A 19,763-nucleotide genomic window follows, 5' to 3' on the forward strand; every position below is an offset into this window, starting at 1 on the left:
AATATCTAATCATAATTTTCTAACATCATTTCTATGCAAGTTCCAAATAGCCTTATTAGTAAACTTTCTGAGCAAAATTTGTGAGCTGGGGACTTCCTTTGCCTATATTTGTGCTTATATTGAATACATTTTTTCAGGAAAAGAAAATGAACACAGGCTATATCTTCATTAAACACAGCGGAGGAGGGATAATTAGTATTACAAAGGATGCTATTTGCACTCATTTACTCAGTAAAGGAATTTTACTGCTTGGTATCTGGCATTTGTGTTTCTTTACAAACCATAAAATCAAAACCTTATTTGTAATGTTTTTGTACAGTATGCCAAATCAGTATAGAGTAACTGAATTAGAGGGGAAGAGAAACAATATTTAAACTATCATCTATTTAACAAATGTTCAACTATCAACTGCTTAGTAGTAAAATTAATACTGCATAAAATTGCATTTGGGACTACACTTAAACAAGTAAAAATAAGAAAACAAGAATGATTTTAAAAGTAAAATTCATGAAGAGTGTGGAAATTTCCAGAGCAATGACTCTTATCTGTGTCTATGTTGAACAGAAAATGAAATCAAATTAACTTCTCATCTTCACATGATAACCCTATTTACACAGTGACAACTTCTTGCCAATCACCGGCTGAGAGTAGGTCTTCAGAGAAGTCCATAATGGCCCCCAAAAGGCAAGACCCTGGAGAAATGAGACAGCGAACAACTGCAGTGAGTTTCTGGATGTAGTTGAGGACAGTGTGTGTGTGTGTGTGTGTGTGTGTGTGTGTGTGTGTGTGTGTGTGTGAGAGAGAGAGAGAGAGAGAGAGAGAGAATCTGTTACCAGGGTGACCAGAGTGTCATGAAAGGCACAGCTGGCTGCTTTTGTCTGATGGGGCAACTGAGAGGCCATATATTGTACCTCAGAACAGTCCATTATAGGAGAAGAAGGGGTAAACCATTTATCTGCTGGTTATTTCCAGTCTCATATGTCTCACTGGTCAGCCTGAGGAATATTAGCACCTCTGAACCTTGGCCTTGTGTTATTCAGTGGTTCTGGGCAGCTCCTGGGGACAGCTGAGTGTTAGGAGTTTCTCAGTGGGTGGCAGAAACTTTATGACTAAGGGGGATGGGATGAGCCATCTCCAGAGTCACTCTCACCAGGAAGTTGGCAAGGCTGAACTGATCTGGGGTGGCACAAAAACTGAGGTCAATACACACATCAGATAATCTCTACTCTTAAATTTTGCATAACCACCAAGAACATCTAACATTTATTTGCTGCTTACTACATTCCAGGTTTTATTTTAAGCGTTTGATTTATCTCTTCTAATGCTCAAAAAAAGACCTTTAAGAAATGCACTATTGTTATTTCTATTTTATAGATAAGTGAACTGAAGCAAAGAGGGTACAAGTGGAGTTGGGTGGAGTTGGGTGTAGCTGCCCGATAAGTCTTGTTCACAAAACTTCTGGGCCTTAATATGACAAAGTTTGGTAGAGCAAATACATTCCACTGAATGAGGAATACATTTTAATTCTATTACTTTTCAAATAGTTGACTCAGTTTTAGGTTTCATAACAACATTATGGATAACAATTGATTTATAAGAACAATTTTCAGTTGAATAGCTTTTTTTTAATTAAAATTTTTATTTTGAGATAACTGTAAATTCACATGTGGTTCTAAGAAACCGTACAGAGCTACCCAGTTTCCCCGCATGGCAACATCATGCAAAACTCGCGTGTAATATCACAACAGAAGGATGGCATTGATACTGTCAAGATGCAGAACATTCTATCACCACTGGATCCCTCCCACTGCCCTTTTATAGCCATCCCCACCCCCTCCTCCCTGGCAATCACTGTTCAGTTCTCTGTGTCTATAATTTTGCCTGAAGAGCTTTTTAGGAAGTATTGCAATCAGTGTTTTCTTGACCAGAGCCTTCTATAATTACTCCTCTCTGCAAATACCTTCCTTTTGAGGATTTCACTATAATTTAGCAACTCCTTCAGTAGATAAAAGGAAAAGAGAGAAGAAATTCAGTAAGCATTCAAGCGCTATCAGATCCCCAAAATGGTTGGATGCAAATAGTAGTTTAAATAAAATCCTCGGGAAACCTAAAATATTTACTAAGTGACCGTCTTCCATTGTCACAAATAATTTAGTGTTGATGCTATAAAAGACTCCTTGAGTCGGGTGAGCTTGGAAATAATTAAAAATTACCACACTCTGATCATTCATTAGTAATTTTTAAAAGAATGGAGCATTGTAGATAACTTAGCAGCCGACTTAAAAAAATGCCATGAGCTGAGCCAATTATTTTATCATCATTCAACTGATGAATAAAGTGGATGTGGACTTGGTGTTGTGATTAATAATAGGTCACTTGGTTATGAGCTTTGTGCACAAAAACAATTACACATCTAGACCTTGAGAGAAAATAGTCTTATAATTCGGGTGGTAGTCTTAATGTAATTATTACCATCTGGGTCTTCCATTGACTCCCCCCACTCCCATTTCTAATACTGTTAGCAGCAATATCCTTGCTTCTGTTGCTGAGGATCCCTTGGAATAATAGTGGTCTCACAGGAATGATTAATGACTCAATCAGAGAATGGGGGACAGGCTTCCAAGCACCGATTCAAACACTGAATATAATTAGCATATTCGTTTTTCAGAAGCCAGTCACTTTTTATTATAGCTCATGCTGTAATTCTTTGACTGAAACTTGTAAGTAATTATTTTACATCCCTTTATTTATTGCAGTGACCTCTAATGCTAAGCATGCTTTTAATTTGGGGAGAAGACTGCCTGTTGCGTGACTTCTTAGGGTCTAGGCTTTTGATGTTGGATAGTTTGTCCTTAGTAATAGTCTAATTATCCCACTGGAGGAGATGTTTTGTTTTCAAAGGGGATTATTCATGGCTTAAATCGGATACCCCAAAGCTGCCAAGTAATAAAAGAGATGGTTAACATTCTAAATCATCTTGCCTAACTGGTAACTAAAAGCCAGAAGTGTTGGTGTTAGTTTGGTGACCAGAGTATTGCATTCTTCTTGCAAAACTGCATAATTGAAAGGGTGGGGTCTGGTTTGCATTCCATCTCAAAAGACTTTTATAGCCCTTAGAAAGCTGGAAATCTGCTTCTTGTCGAACATCTCTTTCCACAACAGATTAGGTTCATCCTTTCTTCACTAAAGTCATTGGAAAAACTTCAACATTCAGTTTTTTTCAAGTCTCAAAGTAATGAATCCCCTCAATATCTTTTTAAGTTGAAACACGTTCCAAATAATTTAGTTCCAGCTTAATTTCTTAGTAAGCAATAAATAACATTTCATTGGTGAGCAAATGCACATCGAACATCTGCTTTGGTGAGCTGGAAATTTCCCAGCTTGTGGGAAGCATTTCTCTTCCCTATGTTGCACTTAGCCTGGAAGAACATTCTTGATGCCAAGATGCAGTTTCTGTTCCCCCCTCTCCTTTTCCCCAGTAAGAGTTAACATAAGGGGGGAACAAAAGAAAAATCAAACACTGAATTGGAAAGGAGGACTGGAAGTAAGTCTTTGATCCAAAAAACAACTGACTTGGGCAAAGCAAATAAAAAGGTACAGTGAAGGAATGAGGAATTAAAGAGGAATAGCATATATGACCAAGTCCTCTGGACGGTCTGCCATAGCACTGTGACTGAAAGTCCTGACAGGGTCTCTATTGCTCTCCCCTAAACCATTCCATATGAATGTCTAGCTTGTTCTCCAAGGAGGAAGATTTTCATACCTGCCGTAATGAATGTTTCTGAGTTGCACTTATTTCCCCATTCTCATCCAAACTCAGAGCCCGCTGCCACCATTGAAGGTTAGTTATTCTTTTCTTTCTCCAGGTGAAATAAAGAATAATTAACCACTATTTATGATATAATAGCTCTTTCTAGCCCAGAACAGTGATTAGCTTACCTCTCAAATACTTTTCAATCAGGTTATACTAATTTTCAAATATAATATTGCTAGACTTTATGGGCTGAGTCTCTGTACAGCCAACATAACTATCATTATGCAGCAAATTATAATATAAAATTAATATGACTTCCATTCTTAGTCAAATGTAGATAAAAATCCTTTCGGCTTTGTGCCATTTTACCCATTAGTAATATCTTTTTTTCCCTTTATTTCTAAACAGTGGGAAAATTCTCTCATTGTTGTACTTTGAAATGGCCCCAATCTCCCTACCCAAACAAATAATTCTACACTTATTTTTACTACAAATTCTCCTCTCTTTATTGCCCATTTGCTTCATTTTTACCTTGTTTTGGCTCATTTTTCATTGCCCTTTTTTTCCCTAAAACTGTTTTCAAAAGCAAATTTTCTGGCTTTTAATTTTATGTCTTAATGGGATCTTAGCTGACTGTTGTCTCCTTCATGCCCATATGCAGTCAACTCTCACTGAATTCTAAAAACAAAATCACTTTCCACTTTTAAATTAATATTTCATTCAAGTTTTGGAATTTTTTCTTTACCTTTTTTTAACAAGTAGATAATTAACAATTCTTAGCCAAAAAAAGAACAAAAAGGAAAAAAAAACAAATAGGAAATTTCTGTCTACAGTTTTTAAAAAATACAATGTATTTTTTACATTGTAAAATAATTTATACAATGTAATTGTATATACAATTTTATACAATGTAATTGTATAAAATACAATTTTATACAATGTAATTTTTCTTTTAGTCTTGTAAGTTGCAATAAAATTAAGTTTCCCCACCCAATCAATTGCTTCACATTGGAAACTGTCACATATCAGGCATCTGGCTTTTAGAAAGGGACCATTGCCCAACTGCTGTGGCCAAAATTGAGTGTGGCTTTAAGAACAACTGGCAAAGCCTTGGAGGAATGAACAGACCAGATTTCATGCCTATCTCCTAGGAGTTAACTCAAGGTCCACATGTCCTATCACCTACCAATTGTATGAAGGTACTCTGTGAGTAATAAAAATATATAATTGCAAATTACTTTCCTTTTCTTTTCTGATAGTGTTTTGTAATAATGATGATGATGAAAACTGCTATCATTACTGATAAGCTTGGTGTAATAGAAGTTTTTGGAGCCAGACAACCCTGGGGTTGAACCCCAACTCCACCACTGTGTGGCCTTGGAGAAGTGACTTGGCCTCCTTAAATTTCAGTGTCCTTGCCTAATAAACAGGAAATAATATAACCTATTTATTGTAAGGATAGAATTATATACTTAAAGTATCTATTCTACTGCCTGACACAAAATATACGTTCAAAAATACTAGTTTTCCTATTTCAAAATCTGTTTTACAAAATTATAATCAACACTTTATCTACTTCAGAAAGTGTTTTAAGACAAACACAGTGATTAACAATATCAAATCAAAGTTTGAGAACTAGAGGAACTTTGAGAATCACTGATTCAAAGGTTTCTCCAGTTTTATGAGCAACAGGAATTACCATTTCTGTCCTCAGAACTTTGAGATTACCAGAAAGACAAGTGTCTGAGGCACTTTTGTAAGCCCAGAAACTGTAAAGAAAGACAGCTCTCAGGGAGGGCTTTGCATGCTCTACAAGATTTACATCAACTAGTTGAAAAATTCTACTCATCACAGCTCCTTACTTTAGAGACGAGGAATCTGGATCTCAGAGAGTTCATGACTTAGCCAATTGGTGGTACTGCTGAAAACTAAAAACTGGTGTGCTTCCTAGTTGAATGCTCTTTCCATGAGGAGTTATTTTGAGTCAACCCCCAAATCTGCAAGAACATAAAAATAATGCTCTTTCTCCCTCTGACCTCAATAATTAAGGATTTAGAATGCTTTGGAGCAAATCCTCAAAGCAGCTGCAGGTCCTCAATGTTCCAGAATAGATATTTGAAGTTCTTCATGCAAAAATTCCTGAAAAAGACCTTCTTTTAACAGTAACTAAAAAGGCTTCCTGCTCTTTTGTCCTGAAGCACCTATGGAGACATCAAATACAAGTTGCTCTCCTTTTAGGTAGCAGGAGAGGGTGGACAGAGCTCCAGAATGGATATCAAAAAACACCTTGATCCTAGTTCTAATTCAAGTTTATCCTTTATGTGGCATGAGCTAAGCTTTAGATATCTCTGAATTTGAAGTTATTTTTGACTCTTCATTTTCTCACACACTACATATCTAGTTCAACAGCAAAACTTGATGGGGCCATCTTTAAAATATATCCAGAATCTGATCATTACCACTCACACTGCTGCCACCTTCATCCAAGAAATTATGATTTCTTCTCTGGGCAATTGAAGAAGTCTCCTAATGGGTCTGCCTGTTCTACCTTTTTCTCCTCCATACATTAGTGAGAATAATCTCAGAATTTGTTAGCCAAGCTTCCATAACGGACTTGTCCCTTGATTAACAACCTTAATTTTTTTCTAAAAACCCTGCTGCTAAGTGAAAAGTTATTGTATGGGAAAGCTTCTTCATTAATTTTAATGGAAAAATTATGACGAATTTCATTCCAACCCAGGATACCCCAAAAATGTTTATAGAAAGAAAAATATTTTAATTGAACAATCAAAATACTGTTCAATTGTTATGACATTATGTAAGTAAGAAACATGGAATTTAAAATAAATAAAGTAGTTTGTGCATAAAAATTAATGACGTGAAGTTTACTGTACTCACCAAAGCAGGAAAAGACGTGATGGAGGGTATTAGTGGAGGAGTGTTGAAAGTAGCTGTTCTTTGTGAGACACATTCTTCCCTCTGAACAACTTTCTGTATTAATGTTTTTAACAATTTGAAGGATCGTGCTTATTTTGCACTCAAAGTGCACTTAAAATTTAAAGTTATAGCATAGAAAGATATCTTTAGTCAAAATAATATCTATAGATGAGAGCACTCGGAAAGGCAATAAAGTTTATTTAGTACATAGAGTGAAAAGTCACCAAAAATGTTACCTCTTTGTCTTTCTGACTAAGCACACTTAAGCAAAACAAAAGACTTTTGGTTTATTCAAACATGGTGCACAGTTCAAATTTGTTTCATCTGATATTTGATGACTAATAACTGAGTCATGTAAAAAAGAATGTTTTTCCTGGCTGGGACTTCTCTGGTGGTCCAGTGGTTAACACTTTGCCTTCAAATGCAGGAGGTGCGGGTTTGATCCCTGGTCAGGGAGCTAAGACCCCACATGCCTTGCGGCCAAAAAACCAAAACATAAAACTGAAGCAATATTGTAACAAATTCAATAAAGACTTTAAAAAAAAAAAAGAATGCTTTTTCCAAAGACTACAAGGTCGAAATATCATTTTTATGCTCAGTTGCTTTATGTGCTTTGGGAAATACAGGTCACTGTATCAAAAAAAGAAAAAAAAAGGGTTGTTTGGAAAGTGTCAATTTTTCAAGAGCCATTATGGCAAAGAACGGTTAACTGAATAGGCATTCTGTATGGTAAATCTGTGTTTACCGGTCTTTTTATTAAGGTTTATAATTCCTTGTGTGACAGTATAGAACATTGTTGGCTTGTGTATAATCCAGGAATCAAAACCTTAGGGAACCTATGGAACCTTATATATTTCATGATCAATCAATACAACATGCATTTTTAAAGTACTGGTTATATACCAGATAACCTGATAAAACAGGTAAGCCAAAGAAGAAAAGTGTTAAGTATTATCCTCACCCTCGAGGAGTCCTCAGAATAGTTGGAGATGGGGGAGGGTAGATGTATAAACTCTATTATAACATTATGAGTGTTACAATACAGAGTGCTCTGGAAGCAGAGGGGAAAGAACCACTAATTCTGCCTGGAGTAGGGTTGAATTTTCAAGGGGCAACACAGAAGAAACATCTAAAGTGGACCTTGAAAGATCGGCTGCTTGAAGGTGAAGGTGGAGGTGGAGTTGTGGGCAGTCCAGGCAGAAAGATAGTATATGTAATGGCTTGGAGTCATTGAAAAGAATCTTTTCTTCAAGATGTAGCATCTCTGCATTCAACAACTTTCATCTATGTTGATTATGCTTTGTTTCACCAAGGAGCAATAAAGTCTACTGAAAGGTTTAATAAGAGAAAAAAAATGATCACCATCTCTAAGCGTCAGGCTGTTGTGAAAATATCATTTCCTGTTGGAGTTTTCTATTGCTGCAAAACAACTCACTCCATACCTGGAGACATAAAGCAGCAACCATTTTATGCTTATGAATGATGTAAGCCAGGAATTTGAACAAAGAATAGCAGGGAGGGCTTGACTCAGCTTCATGAAACTGGGTACTCACCTGGGAAGATTGGAACTGCTGGGGGTGCCTTAAATAGCTGGGAGTTGGAGTCACCCAGAGGCTCCTTCACTCACATGTGTACCACCAAAGCTGAGGTGGTTTTAAAGCCAGAGCACCTACACAGTTGGCCTTCCATATCTACATCTACCTGGTTGGTTGATCCGTAGACGTGGATGGAACCTGGGGACACAGAGGGCCACTTTACCACCCATTTTACATAAGGGACTTGAACATCCAAGGATTTGGGGCTCCACAGGGGCTTCTGGAGCCCAATCCTGTTGCAAATACTGAGAATGACTGTACATGAATTGTCTAGGTTTCCTGGGCTTCCCCCAGTAGAAGCTGGTTCCTAGAGGGAGTGCCCTCAGAGGAAAAGGCCTAAGAACAAGCTTTCCAAAGAACTGGATGGAAGCTGCCTACTCTTTACCGAATTAGTCTCAAATGTCACAGAATGCCACTTTCTTCATATTCCACTGATTGACACAGTCCCAGTGGAAGGAATAGGGTCTTAAACCCCATCTCTTCATAACAGGGGTGCCAAAGAATTTGTAGCCATTTATTTAAATCTCCGCATTTGACACATCACAAAACATCTAACAATCACACTACAGTATTTTCTGCGTAGGTTATAATGGAAGAAATTGCTTTCTGGTGGTAACTGTCAGGTAAAATCTTTCTTCTTCTGCACAATTGATATTTTTACTTTATGGTTACTTGAATCAGAAAAATTACTGTATTTCTCTTAAGTTTGGTGAACTTTGAACACTTTTATGTTGTTATTTAAAATATTTTTAAAAGAAAGCACAGAGTAAACAACTAAAATCTGTTTCTAGGTGACTATAGTTTTAGTTCACATGCATATGGAGTAAGGGCAGGAGATGAGGATGTGAAGATAGCCAGGGGCCAGATCATAAAGACCATATATGTTCTGCTAAAGACTGCACTACTTTAATTTATGTCATCTAATTTAATCTTTATATCCATACTATGGTATAGGCATTAACACTTAAATTTTGTAAAGAAAATGACCAGGATAAATGATTTTTTTTTTACTTTAAAGTTCAAGAGCAGCATGATGGATTTATAACTACATATTTTAAATCTATCTTTCATTTTATTATAACATTGTAGTTTAAGCAAAATAATTTTACAATATTTCCTTTTGAGGTAAACTACAGAAGTACTTCTGGAACTATCTGTGGTGAAGGACCCATTTTATTTTTTATTTTCAATCTGCCATTCACTGACATTTTATGTAAAATATAATTACAAGTAATTATAAGAAAAATGAAATGAGAAAAGACATACGAAATACAAAAGGGTTGACAACTACATTTAGGGACACTAACCAATTAACCCAGTTGCTAATCTACTTGTCTTAGCTGGGCTGGTCTACCACGGTTTTGTCAACAATGTCTTCTGAAAAACAATCATCTACTGAGGGATAAGAATCAGGAAAAGAAAGCTCTAATCCTTTGAAATTCACTTTGGAAAATGTTATGCCAATCTGATGTTGCCAAACCTCATGAGGCATCCAAGATTGGAAAATTCTTCTGATATTAAGTTAAAACTGCATTCTTTTCTCATTTTTGGAAAAGGAGCTTAGAAATTACTCATGTAGCATATAGTTTACCACAAAACTCTAGCAAAAATTCAGCCAAGCTATGCAAAAAACAATTCTTAATCTTATTTATCTTAATCTAATCTTATCAGCCCCATCCATGACCTCCTATGGTTCCCAAGTAAAAATGGGGACAAGGCAGCCAGAATATTAACATTTAGATGACCTTATTCCACATTCTAAACCAGATTCCCATTTTATACAAGCACAAATTCAAATAAAATGGAACGAGGTATAACTATCAATGACAAAACTGAGAATATAAATTTCTGGGTTATGTTTCCAATACATTTCTATGCCTGCACTGGGTACATGCAGACACTGAAAACAGAGCAATTTTAACCTCCATCTTCCATAGTTAATAAGGTATGGGGATTTATGTGCTCATTGATTCAATTGGTGAATAAGGTGAATTTTAGAGTACTCTTTTGGCAAACAAATACATACAGCAGGTTAAAATTGCCTTAAGAGCTAGTTAGTATCTCAAGAAGCAAACACTTCCATATCTACTAACTAGGACAACTCTGCCTTACAAATGCACGCCATTGGTCACAAATACAGCAAGGAACGTGGTGGCATTAGTACAACCAACTGCCATTACTAGAAAAACCAACCATAACCATGCAAGTCACAATTCGTGTATTACATTTAAATGATATGTATTACCCTGAAGTCAAGTTTTTTTAAAAAATAATTTCCTTTTTAAAATATTTATTTATTTATTTGGCTGCACTGGGTCTTAGTTGCAGCACGCAGGATCTTTGATCTTCATTGTGGCACGTGGAATCTTTAGTTGTGGCATGTTAAATGTTGTGGATATTTGAAAATATTTTTAATTATTTGATCAATACATACAACTAACCTGGAACAGAGAGAAATCAGCATATATTTGAGAGCTTCAGCAATCTTCTACACATTCTAAATTCACAGGATAATCGTATAGTTACACATTATATGGTGTCACCAGTTTGTGAAGAATGTGCAAAGCTCCTTCTCTAACCTGTGGTATGATTTAGACAATCAGGTCATTACAACCCCAATTGTTATGCAAAAAAGAGCTTCTATAATTTGTGAAGTTTGAGTTAAAAATAGGATGCAAAGATTTCATTAAACTCTATTGTTACTAACAATATTAAAGCTGAGCTTCAAAGGTAGTTAATACAACATACTGAAGTAGGTAGTCCCATGAATGCCAAAATGGTTAGTCAATTTGTTCATAAGTTCAGCTCACTAGTGTTTGGGATATTATAAACAGAAGTGATTGTCTTCCCATTTTCAAACAGATGTTACTGATGTGGATTAAACACAGATAAGAGTGAATCAATTCAGACAAATATCAAGAAAAATACAACCAGAAAAAATGCTATGTTCTATTTAGAGAATGACTAATTCGTTATTTCTATGGTGTTGAAAGGAATTTCCCAGAAAATAATATTTTTTCCAGAAAATAATAATATTTTCCAGAAAATAATAGATTATATGCTGTAGCAACAAACTTAATTTCAAAATCATTGGAAATATATATTTTTAATTTTGCATTTCCCAATCTGTGTTTCCATCACAAAATAATTTTTTCCAAAAATTGGATTATTTATGAAGCTTTTAAAAAATCCTTCATCTTCATGTTCACCCTCAAAATTTTCATTTATTGTACCAGACAATATTTAGTTTAAGGAGCACATATTTCCTTATTAATATTCTATAGTAAGTTTCTTAGGCTCATTGATCAATGCAATGCAAATCTCCCTCGATTTATGATAAGGTTACATCCTTTTATGCCCATTGTTAGTTGAAAATATCATAAGCTGAAAACATCGTAAGTCAAAAAAAGTTATACACCTAAATCTACTGAACATCGTAGGTTAGCCTAGCCTACCTCAAACGTGCTCAGAATTAAATTAGCCTACTGTTGGGCAAAATCACCTAACACAAAGCCTATGTCATAATAAAGTGTTGATTATCTCAAGTAATTTATTGAATACTATACTGAAAGTGAAAAACAAAATGGTTCTGTGGGTACAGGATTTTTGTGAGTGGATCAGTTGTTTACCCTTGTGATTGCGGGGCTAACTGGAAGCTGCAGCTGCTGCCCTGCCCAGCATCACAAGAAAGGATCGTACTGCATACTGCTAGTGCAGGAAAAAAAATCAAAATCCAAAATTCAAAGTATGGTTTCTACTGAATGTGTATCACTTTCACACCACGGTAGAGTTAAAAAAAATCATTAAGCCAAAGCATCATGAATCAGGGACTCTCTGTACAGGCAATATTATTTAGTGACGTTAAAAACAATTGGGTCTAAATACTGCCTTAATTTCTTTTCCTAGCAATGGGTTCATTCACTTCAAACCAGACAGATTCCAATTTATTACACACATTCACTATGAAACTGTATATTTCAGGCTTACCACACGACAGCAGTAACATTCTAAAAGCAGAGGTATACACCTATAAATATAGAGACCTCAAACTATCTCTTACAGAGATGCTTGTCAGTATGGCAAACTAAGCTAATCAGATGCTCTGCTTTTTACTGCAACACTTTGAAAAAATACAGTAGAATTAAATATTTAAATGAAAAACATTTAAATTACACAGGTTAATTCAAAAGGAAGAAACCAAGTGAAAAAAACATCTGAGTCAAAACGATAAGGACATTTACATTTTAGCTGCTTCCAGGAGAGTTGGGACCTCCTCTACATCTTGGGCACTAGAGTTTTAACATCCAAAAGGGTGTAGGAAATGGCTCTTCTAACATGTGGAGGCAGAAGTTGGAACTGAATCCCTTCCAGAAACCCTAGAGCCTTACAGAGCTGTCCCGGCCCTAATAAGAGAGTAGAGGAAATGCCATACAGCACTCTGGGTAAGCAGAGATGTAATAGTTTATCTCTATCAAGTGCTTGTTGTAAAAGAAGAAAAAACAAGGATCCTAGGAAAAATTAAAATTCCAGTTAAGATGTGAGCCTAGGGTTGTGTTATTCCAAGGCTCTTGTTCTTTCCTTTGGTTTATGCTGGCTGTCCTTTCTCAGAATTGTCTTTATATTTGTGTAGAGTAATAGAGTTTCCCTCTTGAATCCAGAACCTAAGTGTAGGATTCTCTATGTACACACGATTTCTCCAACATTTATATACATGTCACCCTGCCAGCCTTTGTAAACTCTTTTTTGGTGAGGATATGGTCTTTCTCTTGTTTTTTATGCAATTATTCCCTAGCATAGATCTCAAAGGTCTGCAAACTAGTGAACATCACAGTAAAACAGTGCAAACTTCAGCCCCCAGCTTCAGAGTTTAATTAGGTCAGAAACTGAATTCCAGTATGCCACGGTGTATGCTCCAGAGCAGAATTTCATTGATTCCCCCAACAAAATGCACTTCAGTTAAAAGGCATTGTTGCAATCACAAAGCCTGATTTGTGAGAAAGGATGCAGGTGGATAAGAATATTGGATTTGAGTACTGAAGTTACCCTAAGAAGAATCTTGATGTTACACTTGTGATTTTAAAAATAAGCGGTTGGGGGCTTCCCTGGTGGCGCAGTGGTTGAGCGTCCGCCTGCCGATGCGGGGGATGCGGGTTCGTGCCCCGGTCCGGGAGGATCCCGCGTGCCGCGGAGCGGCTGGGCCCGTGAGCCATGGCCGCTGAGCCTGCGCGTCTGGAGCCTGTGCTCCGCAACGGGAGGCCACGGCAGTGAGAGGCCCGCGTACCACAAAAAAAAAAAAAAAAAGGCAGTTGGAGACTAACTTGTTGCTCATGAAGGGGCTCTGAAATACTTCAACACTGCACCATATAAGCAGAGTCATCTATAAAACTGTATACTCAAGCATTACACATGTACCAAAAGTAAGATCATTCATTCTTTAATTGCACACACATTTTCATGAGCTGCAAAGATGAGACGAGTAAGTAGATGGAAGCACTGTATAGATCCTCTTATTTCATCTCTCCTTAACAGGCACCCCTTCTTACCAGGGTTTATCATGAGGTTGATAATTGAAATATTTATCCCTAATGTGACATAAATATTAAATAAACCCATCTGATAGACTGATTGAGATATAATAACATAGGTTACCAGAAATAACTCTAGAATAAACTATATGCTAGGGAAACTTAAAGCAGAGACCCTGATCAGAAAGAAGCGTGGAATAGAAGGGTGCTTTCGAAACTGTAATCATTAGAGCCACATTTTTATGATTATCTGTATCTAAATAACTCCTGAGCTATTATTTACCTAATATTTTCCTTTAAATTGTCTGTTTTTAATTTAATCAATCAACACCTTTTTCTCAAAATTTTGATCTCAAAACAAACAAAAAGGAAAAAAAGAAAAACAAAAACGTTATTGGAAACTTCATGGTTCCAGTGGGGAGAAAGGAGAGAAGGAGCCTGGAGCTGAGGCTCTGAGGCCGTCCAGAGAAAATCCTCACCCTTGAAGTGCTCTCTTGAAAGGAGCACTATACCCAGCCTCCATCTGGAGAAGAGGGCAGATCCAATAGTGGTCTGAGGGCCAGAGGGCCTGGAAGGGGCAGGGGCCCAAAGGCTCACAGGAAGTATTCAGCCACTGGCTTCTTGAAGGGGATGCCCCATGTCCCTCAGGAGTAGCCTCAAATATACTGAAATCTTCCTGAAGATGCTTATCCAGCTCCAGGATAGCTGCCATATTCCCACAGTTGTAGCAGTAGTTGGGTGACAACTGAACAGTGAGCACAGTTTCACTGAAGTGCCATTCGTAACCTGTCACCAGGTGGTGGGCCCGGATCATGTCAGTGTCCTTGGTTGAATGGAACTGGGTCACCACATCACTGCGAAATAGGTAGCCGGTCCCACAGGACTCCCACACCATCCTGTTGTGTCTTGAGGGTCGAACCAGAGTAGGTCACACACAGTCCATCAAGGGGCACGTCTTGCTTTTGGTCAATCATCTGCATCTAGTCCAGGGCCTAGATGGAGGTGGAGAGGCCCTGTGCACACAAAAGATCTTGTGATCAGCAACGGCCAACAGGCTGAGGTAGTCAAAGATCTCAGAGCAGTAGTGCTACATGGTGACGGAGCCACATTGCACCGGCACTCAGCAGAGAAGCCATAGACCTGGGCAATCTGGAGGCTACATGGTTGTCTGGGATCAGGGTGATACCGTCAGGATGGCCAAACTTAAATGCCAGCAGCAGGATTGTATCAGTGCCATAGAAACTATGATCCACGTAGTCTCCCATGAAGAAGTCGTTGGTCTCAGGGATGTGGCCACCCTCTCTGAACAGCTCCCTGAGGTCATAGAATTGTCCCTGGCTGCAGCCACGTGCTGTGACTGGCAAGTCCAGGTTCTGCACTTTGCTCTCCAGCCTTAGTGTACAGGCTTGACTTCTCTCCCCTTGATGATCTTGCAGCATGGCAGCTGCTGGATCTGCTGGTCCAGGCAGCAGACCTTTGCTGTGGTCCACCCCTCCCCACCCCACAGGTCAGTGTGAGCCGTGGTGCACACAGGTCTGCACCCCTCCCACTCTGGCTCCAGCTCTCAGGGTCCCTGCCTTCCTCCTTCCCTCTGCTTTGGCCCATTGCTCTGCTACTCAGTCTTTCATCCTGGGTCTTTTTTGTAGCTTTTCTCCCTTCTTATCTGTAGTCTTCCCCATTTCTCTTGATTTCCATTCATTTCTTCTTCAGAATTTTTTTGGTGATTTCTTTTTTCTTTTTTTTTCTGTTATTAGTTCACATTCACTGTCCTACATTGCACCTCTTGTTCAAGATATTCCCCCCAATGAAAAGTTAACTCTCTAAAAACTGTTTACCTACATAGGAATGCCTACCTACATAGGAAAATTATATTTAATAAAAATGTAATGTTATATATAAATGATAAAAATATAACTAACATTTACTGAGAACTTACTATATGCTAAGTATTTTTCTATTTGCTTTACACGAATGCACTCATTTAATCCTCTTAAAAAATACCTTGATCTAGACAGTATTTTATCCAGTTTATAAATAAGGAAATGGAAGCCCAGAGATATTGCCCCAAATCTATATAGCCAATAAGTATTGGAGCCAAGATTCAAACTCTGACATTTTTACTTCAGAACTTATGCTCTTAATTTTACAATATAATGCACCCAAAACATGTGGAAACTACTGCTATTAAATCTCAGGAACACATGTAATGCCTTGTCTCAAAGCAAATACTGTGGAGAACTATATTCCATAATAAATGGCTTCATGTAAGTAACAAGAAAACAAAAAGCACGTAGATGATCCTAAGTGGGTAATAAGGTAGTAAAATTATAGTAAAAATGTGAATGTAATTGGTGAAACTTCATTTTGTATTGTCTTTTGAATTTAAATGAAGGCTTTGAATTCTTTTGAAAATAAACAATGGCATGGAAATTTTCCTTTCATTTAAATTAATGAGTTTGGCCATGTTTTTCAATGAGTCTTAAAAATAGAAAGTATGACACATTGTATATACATTCTTCTTTTCCTAATTACTAGTTTGCAAGGAAGAGGGTTTAATAGGTAATTAAAAATCTCAGAGATTTGAAATTGATTCTGGAAAGTAATTTTATACAATTGTGATTAACTTTTTCAACAGGGTGCATGTGTGCATGTGCAGGCATCTATCATCTTCAATCCCCTGGACCCAAGGAGGCACTGCCATTCTTCTGGGATGGTCTACACTCAATGTCAATAAATGTTGGCAAAATTTATGCCAGTCAAATATGGGCAAAATAATTCTATAAATTCTAATAGTAACACATGTTTTATGTACTTTAACTTGCAAATTATATAGACAATTTCCTGAAAGAGTATTTTTTTTCAATGACAAAATCTATATGCAGACTCTAGAAAAGGTGTTAAAAAGCTGAGTTAAGGGAGGGAAAAGGTGAGAACAATTATCTATTTTTAGAGCATAACAAATAATCATGATGTAAATTAGGTTTTTTAGAGAGGGAATAAATTAGCACTCAACTCTACATTACAGCGTAAGAGTGAACTATGCTCATAACATCAGAAGTAAGAGAAGATGAACACAGCCCTTTGCTTGTCATCTTGGCTAGATCTGAATGTGCAGTGATGAAGGAGATTGATGGTTAGATCCTAAATTTGTTTTTCCATCTTCATTCTCATAACATCCTCATAGGAGAGTGTCAGTATGTATTGATCTTTCTTTACTAATGAGTTTTCTTATTGCTCTGCCTTCAGAGACCTTAATTCCTTGATATGTTATCACACTCCAGCAACAGAACAACCTAACCAAAGTCTAATAATTTTTTGCAATATGTGGGGAAAGTATGTTTACTTTAAAGGATTCTTGCCAGACTACCAGAAAATATTCTAACTTTCTAATAGAAAGTTGTTTCTACGAGGATGAGTTTATGTGTTTTTGTCTTATTTTTCTAGACACAATACAAATCTAAGGAACTTTCTGAAGTTTGGAATTTCCTGAAGATGTGAGATTCAGGCAAATAAACAAAATTTGTCTGGTTCAAATGTGAAAACATGATTAGTTTCATGGTGACATTTTCAATGTGCACACCAAGGATTAGGAGATATATAAGGTAAGGAGCAAATGCCAAAGAGAGAACAATTGTGCTTTGCTAAACACTGCTTAAAGCATAGGTTTTTATGCTGTTATTACATCTGTAACAGCTAGGGTTTGGAGCTCATATAAAATTATGAATTGTCCTGAGATGAATTAATAAGTGTGGGGGTAAGGAAGTCATTTTTAAAGTATCATTTTGCAAGAAGTTTAGCTTTTAATTATCAATGACAAGGAAGAAAAGTGACAAAATTACCTCCTTCACCACTAGGTAAACTTTCATTTTAACAAATTTGAAATAGTTACACTTGACATCTAAAGCCTGAGTAGATGGCAGATATCTATACAGGGGGATTAGATTCAAAGGCAGAAGCATCTATATTTTCTACATACTGGAATGCTGTATTACCCAAATTTAAGCTGATTTTATACTATTAAACATATATTATATGCCTGGCAGTAAACACTGCAAGTAGTTTAATAAAATGTTTTTTCCATTATAAAAATCTATTACTAGAGAGTTAAATTTCCCATTGAACTCTGCACAAACACTTTAAAATTACTTCTTGTCTTTCCTTAGGGGATTAAAGATATTGTAATACGTAATCTGATTCTGTCAGAGTGTATCAGCCTGCTCTCACTTGTTTCAAACTTTGATATAATAGGTTTCTTCTTGTAAGCATTTTTACTCTAATAGGACGCTCATAATAAAAAAATTAACAGCTGAATTTCTATGTAGCAAAAATTTCTATCATTATTTGACTCTAGCTTCCTGTTCACTGTTCTAGTTGATAATCCTTAATATTTTATTTTTTACAGTTTAATCTTTTTAAGGGCTGTATAATCTGCCATCATTTACATGTATCACATATTATCTATTTGTATCTAGGTTTTCCTAATTTTTTCCAGCTTTATGGATATATAATTGACATACAACATTGTATAAGTTTAAGGTATACAATGTGTTGATTTGATACACTTATATATTATAAAATGATTCCCACCATAGCGTTAGCTCTGACACCTCCATCATGCCACATAATTATCATATCTTTTTTTGGTGAGAATATTTAAGATCTATTCTCTTAAACATATAATATAATGTTGTTAATTATAGTCACCATGCTGAACATTAGATCCCCAGGACTTATGCATCTTATAACTGGAAGTTTGTACCATGTGACCAACATCTCACCATCCCTCCTGCCCCCCCCATCCCCTAACCCTTGGTAACCACCTTTCTACACTTGTTTCTATGAGTTCACATTTTTATATTCCACAATTTGAGATAATACGGTATTTGTCTTTGTCTGTCTGACTTGTTTCACTTAGCATGATGCCCTCAAGGTCCATCCAAGTTGTCTTACATGGCAGGATTTCCTTCTCTGTCATGGCTGAAATCTTACATCTCTATCCATTCATTCCTGATGCTGAATCGTAGGGAAAGGAGAGAACAAACTAGAAATTACAACTAAATCTTCCACGTCTGAACATTTAAGACTATTTTAGAGATGTAGGGGGTTATAAATATTTCCATTCTCCTCATGTGGAAATTTCCATTTAGATTTAGGATTTATGAGCCCTTTTTCTCATTGTATATTTTATAGATTTTAAGTGGCTCACAGTTAAACTTTCTTCAGGAATTTGAAATTCTCTTTAGGTTTTCCTAATTAGTGGGCTGCCTATTAAAAGAAATACTAAGTTGAGAGGCTTGTGGTAGCTCCAGCATTTTATTAAAAATGGGTATGAAAGCATGGGTTTTGAGCACAAGTGATATAATTAAATATATGGAAATTCTAGGGATACTGCCATCTTAGTTGGAGGATTCCTTTAAAGTGTGTTGGAAACTATACCTATTATCTAATTTACCACCAAATAATTAATTAATGTTGACTTTTTTTGTTATTGTTAATAGGGAGGATGTTAGTAAAAAGCTTGGATGACAGGAGTGTAGCAGGCATAGAGGTTTAGGTAAAGACAGATTTGAGCCCAAAAAACTAAGAATGGCTGGCACATATGACTTCATACTCAGCAGTGCATTTTATAAATATAAGCAATTATTTTTCATAAGGAGACAAACCATAGTTAAATCCCTTTCTTCTATCCTTCCTTCCTTCCTTCCATCCCTTTTTATCTCCATTCCCCACTCTCTTTCATCTCCCCACCACAGACAAAAATTTTTAAATGTTTAATGTATTGGGGCTCTTTTATAAATGTATATTACTTTTTTGTATGCATGTATTTTCATTCACATAAACAATGTTGTATATTTATATATATTTACATTTATGCATATATCATTGTTTCTTTTACCCCAAACTATATTTATGAAAGTATATATATTTTGAACTATGATATATATACAGAGA

At 36.5% G+C, this 19,763-nt stretch overlaps 1 pseudogene; it reads right to left on the bottom strand.

Annotated features, from left to right (window-relative positions):
* Positions 1 to 14,404: 14,404 nt before the first annotated feature.
* Positions 14,405 to 15,076, bottom strand: LOC132434279 (serine/threonine-protein phosphatase 4 catalytic subunit pseudogene; annotated as a pseudogene).
* Positions 15,077 to 19,763: the final 4,687 nt, after the last annotated feature.

Source organism: Delphinus delphis, chromosome 11 (assembly GCF_949987515.2).
Source record: "Delphinus delphis chromosome 11, mDelDel1.2, whole genome shotgun sequence".
In the NCBI taxonomy this organism is placed as follows: Eukaryota; Metazoa; Chordata; class Mammalia; order Artiodactyla; family Delphinidae; genus Delphinus; species Delphinus delphis.